At 41.2% G+C, this 15882-nt stretch overlaps 1 protein-coding gene across 1 annotated transcript in view; it reads right to left on the reverse strand.

The window, feature by feature from the left end:
• The window catches only part of LOC124270140 (beta-1,2-xylosyltransferase-like), an 87252-nt gene extending 76722 nt beyond the window's left edge, over nt 1–10530 (reverse strand). Inside the window, exon 1 of the mRNA XM_046705166.1 lies at nt 10285–10530. The gene's annotated coding sequence lies outside the window, so the exon portion shown is untranslated. The remainder of the gene's footprint in view (nt 1–10284) is intronic.
• Nucleotides 10531–15882: the final 5352 nt, after the last annotated feature.

A 15882-nucleotide genomic window follows, 5' to 3' on the forward strand; every position in this document is an offset into this window, starting at 1 on the left:
CCGCCCGGTATGTGAAACATACATCCCATTGACATAGTGCTTAGTTATATGTGGTGCTTGAGGCAGCACAATGGCCGCCCGGTATGTGAAACATACATCCCATTGACATAGTGCTTAGTCATATGGGGTGCTTGAGGCAGCACAATGGCCGCCCGGTATGTGAAACATACATCCCATTGACATAGTGCTTAGTTATATGGGGTGCTTGAGGCAGCACAATGGCCGCCCGGTATGTGAAACATACATCCCATTGACTTAGTGCTTAGTTATATGTGGTGCTTGAGGCAGCACAATGGCCGCCCGGTATGTGAAACATACATCCCATTGACATAGTGCTTAGTCATATGGGGTGCTTGAGGCAGCACAATGGCCGCCCGGTATGTGAAACATACATCCCATTGACATAGTGCTTAGTTATATGTGGTGCTTGAGGCAGCACAATGGCCGCCCGGTATGTGAAACATACATCCCATTGACTTAGTGCTTAGTTATATGTGGTGCTTGAGGCAGCACAATGGCCGCCCGGTATGTGAAACATACACCCCATTGACATAGTGCTTAGTTATATGGTGTGCTTGAGGGAGCACAATGCCCGTCCGGTATGTGAAACATACATCCCTTTGACATAGTGCTTAGTTATATGGTGTGCTTGAGGCAGCACAATAGCCGCCCGGTATGTGAAACATACATCCCATTGACATAGTGCTTAGTTATATAATGTGCTTGAGGGAGCACAATGCCCGTCCGGTATGTGAAACAAACGTCCCATTGACAAAGATATCGTGCAACCATAATCGCTAGTTCTAGTAATTGCTGGCAATCTGACATGATCACATGGGATATGTCACTAAGTAAACTATTGCACAATCAAGACCTGGATTTGTCCTCAGTGTAGAGAGAAATGCCCTTGACTGCTTATAAATCACAGTAAAACGCCGAGATGTCCATTTGCAGATTATTCGTATAGTGTGTTCTGTGGTTTTACGGGAAAGATAAAATACACCGTTGCCATGGCAAATCGAAATTGCTCGATCAAGTTATCAGAGCTCTGATTTGATTGTCTTTCGTATTTCAGTGAATCGTGTGGACGCTCACATAAAGAATCAATGATGCAAAGTGCTATAAATGGCAGTACTTGGAATTATCATCGATGCATTTTTTGGCACTGAACAGATGGAATTCGCGGTCAAGATGTTACTAGATATATCTGTTAATAGAGGGTGGGTGATCGCAGAGATTGCATGATGAAGGTTCATGATGTCAAGTAAAGGGATTGTAGTTACGGGGAGTAGTTCTAGAAGTTGCAAGATGAAGTTCACCGAGAGGAAAGTGGTTTAAGATGTAGTGAGATGGGGTTTTCGGAGATGCAGAGTGGTTCAGGATGTACTGGGGGAAAGGTTTACATTGAGGTGGAGTGGTTCAAGATGTATTGGGAGGTAACTTTACGGTGAGGTGGAGTGGTTCAAGATGTATTAGGAGGTAACTTTACGGTGAGGTGGAGTGGTTCAAGATGTATTGGGAGGTAACTTTACGGTGAGGAGGAGTGATTCAAGATGTATTGAGAGGTAACTTTACAGTGAGGTGGAGTGGTTCAAGATGTATTGGGAGGTAACTTTACGGTGAGGTGGAGTGGTTCAAGATGTATTGGGAGGTAACTTTACGGTGAGGTGGAGTGGTTCAAGATGTACTGGGAGGTAACTTTACGGTAAGGTGGAGTGGTTCAAGATGTATTGGTAGGTAACTTTATGGTGAGGTGGAGTGGTTCAAGATGTATTGGGAGGTAACTTTACGGTGAGGTGGAGTGGTTCAAGATGTACTGGGAGGTAACTTTACAGTGAGGTGGAGTGGTTCAAGATGTATTGGGAGGTAACTTTACGGTGAGGTGGAGTGGTTCAAGATGTATTGGGAGGTAACTTAGCGGTGAGGTGGAGTGGTTCAAGATGTACTAGGAGGCAGTCTTACATTGAGGTGGAGTGGTTCAAGATGTATTGGGAGGTAACTTTACAGTGAGGTGGAGTGGTTCAAGATGTATTGGGAGGTAACTTTACGGTGAGGTGGAGTGGTTCAAGATGTATTGGGAGGTAACTTTATGGTGAGGTGGAGTGGTTCAAGATGTATTGGGAGGTAACTTTACGGTGAGGTGGAGTGGTTCAAGATGTATTGGGAGGTAACTTTATGGTGAGTTGGAGTGGTTCCAGATGTACTGGGAGGCAGGTTTACGATGAGGTGGAGTTATTCATAATGATGAGATATAAATAATCGAACAATCCATTTATGTTGTTTTTGGTAAGATCTGTCTTCATAAACCTTTAGTTTAATTCCCCGAAGACTGACGATTATTACTGATCTTGTTCTGTTTGTAACATCTGTGCCCAATACCCGGCCCGAAGTTGTCTGCCCATATAGCTAACAACCCCGGAGGTATATATTGTGATCTCTGTTTCAGAAAGTTTCATGTAATCTGGTCTTGAAATATTTCGTTTACCAAACTAAAAACATGCCATCTGTCAGCGAGGTTTTAAGATTCAAACAAAGCTATATTTCACTCACTGCACGTTCTACAGAGAACGCAGGCAATACAGATATCAATACCTACGATCTATGAACATATGGTCTTTGGACTTTGGTCTCACTCACTCTCTGACACACAGACTCCAACCCTAATACTCCAATCACAGCTCCTAAAACTATTTTATGCCAAGGTCTGATGTGTCAATATATGTGCATGTACCCACCTTATATGTTAAGGATTTCACAAACATAAACATTCAATAAATTTCTTTCCCAGCTCTGCTTTTGTCTCAAGAGACCGACTATACCCGAGATGATAAATCAGTTTGTCAGGTTTCATGGAGATTCAGTCCAGAATGAGAAAGGATACGCCCAGGGGTAATGTTTCTTTCCCATATCAATAACGTCTTCAGTCACACATATCCGAAACTTCTATAACTACTTGTAGGCTATTGTGTCTCCCTCGAAATACCACAAGCAACCCGAACAGTATCTGCATTCAGTTGTAGAAGACAATGGCGACTGTTACGTCAAGGTTTCTCCATACATACCTACGAGATCATTACGTGTAACACAAGACCAAGCATTACACACACAATGCCTATATACTGAACAATCCACGGCATTAAAAGTTTACAGGTTAAAACACAATGCGCGACTGTTTTGTGGATGTGACATAAGGATATGCACAGTAAACATGAACGACCGGACAATATGAATGTTATCGCTGTAATTGTGTAAAACACGAAACCGCTGGTATAGGTTTGAACCCAAGCAAATCTCCAAAACGCAACATGATCCTGATAACGTGAGGAGACCAGGGTGGCCACACTCGCTATTGATGGCGTATTCCTGCCTCCTCACACATTATGTGACTTATGTACATTTTTTGAATTTATAAATTTGACCCCTTGGCTCTTTCTTAATGAATAGCGGCAAATACAAGACCAGCATTACAATGAATTTCAGTCAAATTATTGAAAAATGATTTCTGTGTGTAAAATAATCATCACAGATATTACATACGTCTTTGTTTCTATTTTCTGGTCAAGTAAAGTCGGTGATAACTTTCTTTTGCCCGGTAGTGTATAACTGGTTTGCGTTTTCAATATACCTTTGTCCTTGACAGCCAGGATACCTGTTGTTTAAGCTTTTTCTTGAGCACTGGGTAGGGTCGAGAGAGTGAGTGACTGAGTGAGTGAGATTAGTGTTACGCCGCTTTTAGCAATATTCCAGCAACATCAGGGAGGGGGACACCAGAAATGGGCTTCACACATTGTGCCCATGTGGGAAATCGAACCCGGATTTTGAGCGTGACGAGCGAACGCCTTAACCTCGAGGCTACCCCACCGCCCCTCTCAGGATTGAGGCTCCTGTACACATACAGTCATGAGTGAACGGCTATAACGAACCACAAGAGTTTAGGGCTTTATAACCGTAGTTCATTATACTCATTTTTACTTAAACATTATATATAGAACTCACTTAGCGGCGAGTTATGAAAAGGGCACTGGTGGTCAAAGTTCCGCTTAATGTAGCAAATGAGTAATCTGTCATAGAAATTGTTAAGAAATTAAAGTTGTGACATAAATTATAAGAATGAAAACTAGAGTTTGTTCTTTTGTTTAGGAGGTACCAAAACACTAAACCTTTGGGCTGGTTTTGAATGATTTACAAATGTATTTTGTTAAGACTTCTTTTAAGACATGTTGACAAAGACATGGAAACACATATGGTTAAATATGGTGACGATGCGACACCTTATATTTGTGAGAAAGAACAGGTACGTGTAAACCATACTGGTCTGATAATTTCCTTGCCGTTATTTCACATCAAATCAGCTTTCAGAGTGAATAACCTTTCGCAAGAGTCTTATATTTCAGGAAAGCGATAATCAGGTTTATTTTCGTCGTAATTAAAATAACTATATTGTCAGATGCTATGAAAGTACTATGAATATCACATAATTTAGATGCAGACCTTACCCGTGAAAATCCGGGTTAGAATTGATCTTCAGCAACCCATGCTTGTCGTAAAGAAACTTACTTGGTTGACACATGTCATCGTATTCCAGTTGTGTAGATCGATGCTCATGCTGTAGATCACTGGATTGTCTGGTAAAGACTCGAATATTTACAGCCCGCCGCCATATAGCTGGAATATTGCTGAGTTTGGCGTTCAACAACAACCAACCAACCAACACAATTGCGTAGCTCGATGCTCATGATGTTGATCATTGGATTGTCTGGTCCCGACTATTTATTTATTATTTACAGACCTCCGCCACATACCTGAAAATTATCTGAATACGGTGTTAAACAACAAACAAGGCTAACTCATATTTAAGGAAAGCAAATATCGGATTGTACTATGCATACTACATATGCAATCCTGTTCAAATGCCATCAATACATACATCGGTTGGAACGGCCAGCCGACAGCATCCCAACGTCTCCCAGTGACATAACATCAGATAGCGCAAGTACCACCGCTATGGTATTGATTGAATAACACTTCCATGAGGAAAGGTTCCATTAAGTATGTTGTATTTTGTATGCTGATCGACGAAATCTTCCAACGTCATTACCTTGCTTTAAATGAGTGAGTTTTCTTAACGGCACTCAATATTTCACTGAAATTATGGCGTCATTTTAATTTTGGAAGTTACGGAGGTGTTAGACGTTCACAACTTTGGTGAAACCCAGGAGTACATGTACAGTACAACCAGAAATTATTGAGAATTTAAGATTGTAAATTGTAAAAAAATTTTCACTCATTACTCACGTATTAAATGTGAATATTAGCAGAACATAACTCCAGATTCAAAGACAGGTGAACAGTTAGTATTTTGTCAAGTCACCATGGGCACCAATGCAGGCTTCAATGCGGCGGGGCATACTACTGATCAAAGAAGTTAAAAAGTCGTGGTCCATGCTGTCCCAATATCGGACCACCTCTTCTTTCATTTCAGCAATATTTGTGAGATGATTCTTATTGGCACTTTCCTTCATAAGTCTCCGAACATTTTCAATTGGATTTAGGTCAGGGCTATAGCTTGGCCAATCTAATAATGTCATATTTTGGGTCCGAAACCAGGCCTGTGAATGCTTTGAACGATGTTTTGGGTCGTTGTCCTGCTGGAAAATCCAAAACTTTCCATAGAACACGTGAGCAGATGGAAGTAAATGTCCCTCGAGAATATCTGTGTACCGCTCACTGTGTATATTCCCTTCAAATACACAGGGGGCGTTGCCCCTAACATAGATATGTCACCCCACACGTTAAATTTTGGATTGTACTTTGGGCGCTGATACAAAGGTTTTTCAGTAAGTTTTGTCCAGAATTTCAGAGTGTAAGGAAACAGCCACACAGAACTTTCATCTGAGAAAATCACATTGTCCCAGTTCAAATTTCTAGGCTGTAAGCACCAGTTCAACCTTCGCTCTTTTTGTTCATGTTTCATGATCGGTGATGGAATTCCGCGACTTTTCTGCCAACCCATTGCATGCAGCTCAGTTCTAATTGTCTCCTTACAGACAGCCACAGTTCCTCTATCAATCACATCCTGCCTTAAGTTTTCTAAACTCCTTCGTTTGTTTTTAGAAACAAGAATACCAAGCCACCTCCTGTCACCGACAGTCAAATTTTCTGGGCCTACCTGCGTTTCCCTGGTGGTTAATGCCATATCCATTTGCAATATTTTTCAAAACACGATAAAGAGTGGACAAAGGGATGCCTGTTCTACTTGAAATCACTTTAGCTGATCTGATGTCCTTGTTATAATACTCTAAAATCAACTTCTTCTTCTCTAAACCATCCATACTGATGGTCACTGAAAATGTCGTCTGCTAGCAAGTAAACAAAGGGTGATAACTCTTCACAAACGGATTAGGATTAACGGAGTTGTCTCTCTTGAATGAAGCCAAGCACTTGATAGCTGGTCAAGGTTGTTTGTACTAGAAATCCAATTAAACATATTCCTAAAATTCTCAATAATTTCTGGTCATACCATATGTTGCTGACAAAAACTGAAACATCATCACCAGATTCAACACGCGAGTATAGATTGAATCCAAATAAAATTGCGCTTGACATCATACAACATTCATCATACAGGCCACGAATACCATGGCTGACCTATCATATTCTCACTGTCTGTATTACCCTAAATCTAGACTGTTTTATCTTACTTCTATATATTGTTTTGATTGTTTCTTTTCTTTTTGCTTGAGGCCAATCATAACTACAGTCTGAGTGAGTGAGTGAGTTTAGTTTTACGCCGCACCCAGCAATATTCCAGCTATGTGACGGCGGTCTGTAAATAATCGAGTCCGGACCAGACAATCCAGTGATCAACAGCATAAGCATTGATCTATGCAATTGGGATACGATGACATGTGTCAACGAAGCCAGCGAACCTGACCAACCGAACCCGTTAGTCGCCTTTTACAAGCATGGGTGGCTGAAGACCAATTTTAACCCGGATATTAACGGGTTACCATCATTGGTTGCTAGGGAGGTAACCAGATGCCAAGGAATCACGACAACATGGCAAACCAGATTTGAAACAATTCATACTGGCTTCCCGAGGTCTAAAGCATCTTAAAGAAACTAGGACTTGCCGTGAAGTTGAAAAGCAGAAAGTTTTAATATTTAATGCATATTGTCAAGACACAATATGAGACTTATAAGTATTTCAAATACCGCCTTTGCCTAGATACAATGTACCTCACATGGAGCAACTCAGTAATCTGAACCTCATTCCATCAACGAGACCATTGTTGTACCTTGACACGCGGATGGTAATACTATCTAAGAAGCCATTACCATTTGTAAGCGAGTTATCCGAATGCTAAATGTCTCGTGAACGTGGAAATAGTCAACAGAAAATGTCAGTCACAATGCAAGCTATGAAGTGCCAATAAATCGCGGTTCATATTCAAGATGAAATATATAAAACGCCAACGTTTTGACAAGCTTACTGGAACATAGAGTTCAAAGTCGTAAAATGATACCGATCACTCGCATAAAGGTTATCCATGGCGGTGATGGTCATTGACTGACTGACTGACTGAGTTTGGTTTTACGCCGCTTTTAGCAATATTCCAGCAACATGACGGCGGGGGGACACCAGAAATGGGCTTCACACATTGAGCCCATGTGGGGATTCGAACCCGGGTCTTCGGCGTGACGAGCCAACGCTTTAACCATTAGGCTACCCCACCGCCCCGATGGTCATTGAAACAAACGCAGCGTTCGTATATCAAAGGGCAACGACATCATGAGCAGGGACTGTACAATGATTTCAAGTCATAGGTTTAAGTTTACATCACGAATTACAATGGTAGGATGTATTTTGCAAAGACGTCAAATGTGTGAATATACCTTAAAAGTTCGCATATATAACTCTTCAAACAAGAAGGGGGGAACCGGAACTTTCAATTTGGATAGGAAGTATAAGCTTTAACAAACTTTTCAAAGAAGGACATCTCATGAACGCACCACCATTTCTCTTTATCACCACCCCTAAACACCACGCAGAGGATGCACGTGCACATCGCAGTAGCCCCATACACGTGCGTGGGGTTTCATTCTTGATTTTGACGGTTTTCAAGAAGGTCGAGGAATCACTGTGGACCATAATTTTTACAATCATCTCGGATCACACAGTTGTTAGTATTTTTTCTGGCCGTTTTTCTTTTGTTTGAAAATGAAAGTCGTACACATGCAAATTTCATGTCATACACCAATCATCTTTCAAGAGCAATTACTGTACAAGCAACTATGGTCATAAGGAAGTGCAAGTGATGAAGCAGTCTCAAAACATTCATTATTATCATATCAACATTGATTGACTCTGATATATCTCCCATTTTTTCAATCGTAAATCAAAAATGAAGTTCCCATACTTTTTTAAGAGTATATATTCAGCAGCATAGAATACTAATGTAACCAATTAGCAGAAGGCAAAATGGGTAATATTTCATCGTGAACCAGTTTCGAACTTGTCATGCATTAATGTTTGGCTAAAACAAGACAGACTAAAGAATAACTGCCAGCATATACAATAGTATTATTATTTTGGGAAAATGAAGAGACACCTTACATTGTATCATTCCCTAAATTCTAACATTTCAAAATAAAGTGTAAATATCCATTGTCTAACGCTGTAAACAATTACTAAGATGAGGTACCATATGGACTTTCTGTCTGGAAATCCATATTCTTCAAACATGTAAAGGTTTAAAGACGTAACTTGGAAACGACTAAAGACTTTCGACGCCAGGGTTCTGACCAGTAAAATCGAAGAGTTCGACTCATGTTTTCTATATACTGTCGTATAGAATAAAAGAGAACAGCATGCCGTGCCTATCAAGAGTTAAACGTTCTCAATGTGCTGGTATGGTTTGGTGTAGTATAAAAAAGAGGAATTTCGAGAACAGGTGTGTGAAAGAACCCACAAAATGAGCTATTCTATCATTTATCCCTTGGGATGACGAGTATAGAGTACTGGGGATCTCTTCTGTCACATAAAACCTTGGCGTATGGGATACTTGATCACTCCCCCTTAGGGAGATGGGTACTAGTCTTCCACAGACGGAATCCCGCTGGAAGACACTAATTGGGTACTAAGAACTTATTCTTTAACAGACTCACGCGGGAAGACGGGAGTCGGGTACCATATCCTGATTTACAACAATAAGGAATACGAATATTGAATATTATTAGCTTATCCTGAATAGAATCCCTAGAAGGCAAATATTGGATACTAGATACCTAGTCTTCCCCTGAATCCATGGGGAATTCACTGGGAAGACGAGTATTTAGTATAAGGAGTTTTGGGTATTGGCAAAATATTCTCTCCCTCAATCCCTCGGTATACGAATGTATCCTACCAAGAAACCATTTCACAATAGAATCTTTGGGAATATGAGTACTGGTTACCGGCTCTTTCTACCCTTGAATCTTTTTTTGGGGGGGTGGGGCAGTATAAAGTACTAGGAATCTATTGTGCCACAGATTCGGGAGGGTAGTGTAGAATACTGGGGACATGTTCTGTCCCAAAATCCCACAGGACGAAAGGTAGTGGATACTTGGTCCCTATTCTGCCACACAATCTCCCGGGAAGACGACCATAACGGAATTCCCTCAAGAGGAATATTGGCAACGTATTGTGACCCAGTGAAATCACATAAGTCCACGTGACATGGGTGTATGTAATTATGAACCTCCTAAGCGATACCCTTCACTGAAATTCAAATTCCGTTTGAGTCATAGCATCGCATTAGTCTACACCAACACATGTGTGCTATCACTACACCAAACCGTGAGGACATTTAAAGGCTACCGACGTCGCCAGGCTAACACGAATACGTGGAGCCCGTTTAGGGACATATTAATGGACATTGGATCATAACGACTAGTAACATTTTGCACTGACTAGATGAATAATTACGTGGACCAGATGAATAAATATAATTACATCGAATGATATCAACAAACGATGTTTTTCTGTTGTATGAAAGCCTGTAATTGTCAAAGCAATGGAATCAGTCAACGTGTTCAGTTTTTCTGTATACCTTTCATAACAGACGAGGACAGTGGTGCTGAAACAGCGTATCCCGCTATCGACATCTGCATCATAAATATCACGCGGAATCCCACGGATGCTGGGAATGCCAGAAAACGGCGCACGGTTTCACTGCCAAATCGGATCAAGAATGGTATCACGAACAGAAATAACGCCAGGATGGCTACACGATATGTACTCACCGATGATGAAACTGGATGCAGTATTCCATGTTGACGGTGTTGTTCTAGCCATAGTTGGGAATACTGACTCTCCTCTCCCCGCTGGAGAAGTATCGTCTGCTCTGGTCGTCTGCTAACATCGTGTGCTCTTCAATCGATAGGACAGCTTGTCCAGAAAAGTCACAGAGCACGAGACTTGGGGAATGCACGTGGGGACGAAAGTGGGGATGGTCGTCCCCGAGTTTGTATGCCGACAGTGAGGTTTTTATTCTCCAAATGATCTCGGAATTTCGTAAAGAACTAAAGACCTCGCACGGAGCTCGTTCGATCGATTTTATAATTTCAAGGAAGGGAATCGATGGCAGGCGGGGATGGAAGTTGTTGGATGACCAAAAGCAGACTTAAGGATTCGCCAGGGCCGTAGGCACTGAGGGACCAAGTCTGGTTGAAGGCCACGAGTAAACATACACTGAAGCAGTGTACGTACAGCGGCATTGCTGGGTAAATATACAATGTCAACGACAGATACAGACACATGGACGTTATAGACAAAATAGTGGAAAACATAATACGATAATGCATGTCATTTAACATAGGTGAAAACACCCGATGTTCACGAAAGGGAAGAAAGAGAAGATGGATAGGTTGTGGAAGACTGGCGGAGTCTCTTGGGGAGGAAATAACAGAAATGATTGAAGTAGAAACAGAAAGCTATACAGTCTGGGGAGACGGATTCACAGAATCCAATTATTAATGCATTGTTCAGATCTCTTCTAATTTAAAAACCAGAGAAGGGAGGACAAGAAGAAAATGAAGAGTGAGTGTGTAACTCCGAATGAAGAGTATTGTAGTTTTTGTAACAGCTATCAGTTAAATTGCCATCGGTTGACCTGCCAAGACACTTGCAATCTGGGTAAAATCCCGTAAGTTTGTTTGTTGTTTAGAAACTTTGAGTTACAAAGAAACCAGAAATGAGTTCAAATCCTTATGTAAACAGAAGATTGTGTGCCTTCCTGTAGATTGTCTCCAGTTGAAATAGTGAGTGAGTGAGTTTAGTTTTAAGCCACAATCAGCAATATTCCAGCTATATGACGGTGGTCAGTAAATAATTGAGTCTGGACCAGACAACTCATCGATCTACGCACTGGGGATAAGATGACATGTGTCAACCAAGTCAACCAAGTCAACCATCCTGACCACCCGATTCCGTCAGTTGCTTTTTCGACAAGCATGGGTTGCAGAAGACAAATTCTAACCCGGCCAAAACCCGAAAGTAAACTAGAATTCTGCCATACACATTTTCCACTGCGAACCTGCTAGGTGTGTGAAAATACATTCTACGATCTGAAACGCCATATTCTGAACATGTTGTCATCATGACATTTAATCCATTCGTTTGCCATGCCGACATCAAAGCTATCTTCTTTGTCTTTACAACTAAAATATTTGAATTATCTGTTTTGGGATTGTTAACCAAAACAAGCATTGATCAGTCAAATATGTTTGAATATATAGTGCAGATCGGTCGGACAATATTTTCGTAATCCTTATCATATATCCGGCCTGGATGACACCGCTGTCTGGCAGGCGAGGACACACATTGTTTACACACACTTGCATCTGCGAGGGTCCAAAAACACTGCTGATTGTGCGGTGTTGACTCGACGCCTCGCAATCAGCATTAATCGCCGCACTTATCGAGGCCCATCAGCATCCCTGACTCGAGAGTTTTCAATCGAAACATCTTTGCCAATATTTACTGGGGGATTTACTTTCGTCGTGGCCGAAATCAATCAGGATGCAAATGTATTCCATCTGCGACTGACTTAATTTGTGTGCTGATATCACTCGTGATGTTAAGGAGAACACATGGAGATCACATCCTATATGGAGCCTCTGATGTTGAGATAACATCAGGTGTGGAGGCCCTCATATTGAGATCACATCATATATGGAGCCTCTAATGTTGAGATCACATCAGGTGTGGAGGCCCTCATATTGAGATCACATCATATATGGAGCCTCTATTGTTGAGATAACATCCGGTGTGGAGGCCCTCATGTCGAGGTCACATCATATGTAGAGGCCCTCATGTCGAGATCACATCATATGTAGAGGCCCTCATGTTGAGTTCACATCCTATGTAGAGGCCCTCATGTTGAGATCACATCAGGTGTGGAAGCCCTCATGTTGAGATCACATCACGTGTGGAGGCCCTCATGTCGAGATCACATCCTATGTAGAGGCCCTCATGTTGAGATCCCTCATGGAGGCCCTCATGTTGAGATCACATCCTATGTGGAGGCCCTCATGTCGAGATCACATCCTATGTGGAGGCCCTCATGTTGAGATCACATCCTATATGGAGGTCATCATATTGAGATCACATCCTATGTAGAGGCCCTCATGTTGAGATCACATCCTACATGGAGGCCCTCATGTTGTGATCACATCCTATACGGAGGCCCTCATGTTGAGATCACATCATGTGTAGAGGCCCTCATGTTGAGATCACATCCTGTATTGAGGCCCTCATGTTGAGATCACATCCTAAGTGAAGGCCCCCCCCCCCCCTATTGAGATCAAGATCACACGTGAATACGTAGGACCAAACGCTGAGATCACACAAATTATAGAAGTCCAGATGGCATAATGGACGCTGTTGACATGGTAATATCAGATTGCTCTTGAACTGAATATCTGTAACACATTGTAACAGCCGGTATCATATTTCAGCCGGTATCATATGGCACTGTGACATATCCAGTTAACCAGGCATGTGCACATTAAAGTACACATTCACTGTAGCCAGGTGAAAACTGACATAAAGTGAATATCAACTGCAGCTCGTTTGAAGTCGTATTCTTTATAAGTGCTTTGTCGGAACAAAATATACATCTCAAAAGAAGATAAGGAACGATGTTCAATACGATTATGTCCAGGACAGATTACGGACGGTCAAATAAAAATGTCGGGTGTAATTGGGCTCAGTTTTTGTTGTTTACTTTCAACTCGCGCCATGTGTTGATGAGACTACAGTCACACATAATGTAGAATGATATGAGACAATTACAGTACTGGCTCGTCATGCCGTGTCTCCGCTCGAAGACAATGCGGAAATACTCATTTTGTCAACTATTAGCACCTGGCTGTAATAGGTTTGAAGCCAGAAATTTTCACAAATATAATCCAAATAATTTTATTTGTAGTTAAAAACGTGTCCAATACAGGAAAACATGCGACACAAAGCCCTATTAATGACATTTACGTGTCATTTACATTTACGTACCATTTACGTTATCATAGGACCTGTGAAGATCCGGGTTATAGTTGGTCTTCAGCAGCCCCTGCTTGTAAGAGGCTGCTGACGATATCGGGTGGTCAGGCTCATTTACTTGGCTGATGCGTGTCATCCTATCATGATTGCTCATGATGTCAATCATTTGTTTGTCTGGTCCAGACTCGATTATTTACAGACCGCCGTCATATAGCTGGAATATTGCTGAGTGCGGCGTTAAACAACAAACAAACACAACTTGTTTTAGACGTTACAGAAAAAAATTCTCTTAATTCTCCCGGGAGAAATGTACACACATTTGCCACAGAAGAAAACATAGGATTTGCTTCTATGTGACACACACGCCGAATACAAGGGTTCGGCGTCATTATGTTTCCTTTCAAGGCAGTATATAGGCATTCGTGTTCCTACAAACCTTGTGAATGACATAAAAGGACAGGCAGCTAATTTCATCTCTGCAGACACTTGGTAACCCGCACAGTGTGTGAACAAATCACAACTCGTCAAGTTGGACAAAGGATGCTCAGTACATTAGAGTAATCACTGACTGCAAGTGGCTGTCGGGAAGATTATGTACAAGCTTTGTTTATAACAATGGACCATTTTGACGAAGGAACATTACAGCGAAATGCTTTCAGTGCAAGCAAACGCGTGTATATACATTAGTTGCCTTCATGATCTGCTCCTGTATATTCCAAAACAGAATTAATGTAAAGTTTCTGCTACCACGATAATGCCCATATACTTTTTAGACCCCCTATAAGGAAATCATCACAAATTGTGTGTCGAGCGAGAGATGTAAGAATAACGTCATCAGATACACGGGACGAAAAGCCTGATTCCACACCATTGAAATATATGCAAAATGAGGAAATGAAAGCAATGACCGGATTTGCGTAATCGTCCCGCTGTAAATCAACATAGGGAATCTTATCTCATATGGACCTTCACCTTTAAACATATCATGTTGATATATTACACAACCCACAAGTCTTGAATAACGGGACAATTCTGCTCCTTGATTCAAACGTTTATTTCCAGGTAATCACTTGATCATAGAGGATTTCTAAATTATAAATGCATTTGCCAGGTGCATAAATGTTCAACGCCTTTCTAAGTTTACAAGGGTTTGAAACATGGTAACTTCTTCTGGCGGCGAAACATTTATGAATGTGTAACTTTCAAATTTTCCAATCCTTAGAAAGTATTGGATGATTCCGAACATCAAGAGAATGTATTTTGAAGACTGCTATAGAAACAAGATAATCGTAAGTTTTTGGCGTCGTTTTCACACATGATGATACTTTTGCAATCACGGCTCATGTGACGTAAACATGTTTACAAACATAAATATGCAATCAAGCTGAGCGAATGAATAAGATTGAGATGATTGATATTACACCAATAAAGAGACCGCCGTCATTTAAATGTTGCTGAGTGCGGCGTTAGGCAAATAAACATATCCATACTAAACCGATAAAGAGTACAAATTGCAAGGTAAAGGTGTGGCCAGCTTTACTTCATTTCGTTAAATGTGTGTCATAATTCGATAAAAAAATAACTACATGACTGCTGACAAGGGAATTAACACCCAATCTCTCCCAAGTGTATAACTACATGACTGATGACAAGAGGTTTAACACCCAATCTCTCCCAAGTTTATAACTACATGACTGCTGACAAGGGGTTTAACATCCAATCTCTCCCAAGTGTATAACTACATGACTGATGACAAGGGGTTTAACACCCAATCTCTCCCAAGTGTATAACTACATGACTGTTGACAAGGGGTTGAACACCCAATCTCTCCCAAGTGTATAACTATATGTCTGCGGACAAGAGGTTTAACACACAGTCTCTCCCAAGTGTATAACTACATGACTGATGACAAGGGGTTTAACACCCAATCTCTCCCAAGTGTATAACTACATGACTCCTGACAAGAGGTTTAACACCAAATCTCTCCCGAGTGTATAACTACATGACTGCTGACAAGGGGTTTAACACCCAATCTCTCCCAAGTGTATAACTACATGACTGCTGACAAGGGGTTTAACACCCAATCTCTCCCAAGTGTATAACTACATGACTGCTGACAAGGGGTTTAACACCCAATCTCTCCCAAGTGTATAACTACATGACGTGTTTTCGAAGTGCATGTAATATACTTCACGTTAAGAAATAAGAGATAGCTAGAATGATATGATTGATGTATGAGGTGTTTGTTGTGAACTCTATCATCAGCGTAATTCGTTTCCTTTTACAATTTTCCGTAAACTGTCATAAACCTTTCATGTGTTGTAAATCAAGTTAAAAACAGT

The sequence above is a fragment of the Haliotis rubra genome, unplaced genomic scaffold (assembly GCF_003918875.1).
Source record: "Haliotis rubra isolate DU_JTF1 unplaced genomic scaffold, ASM391887v1 Scf15, whole genome shotgun sequence".
In the NCBI taxonomy this organism is placed as follows: domain Eukaryota; kingdom Metazoa; phylum Mollusca; class Gastropoda; order Lepetellida; family Haliotidae; genus Haliotis; species Haliotis rubra.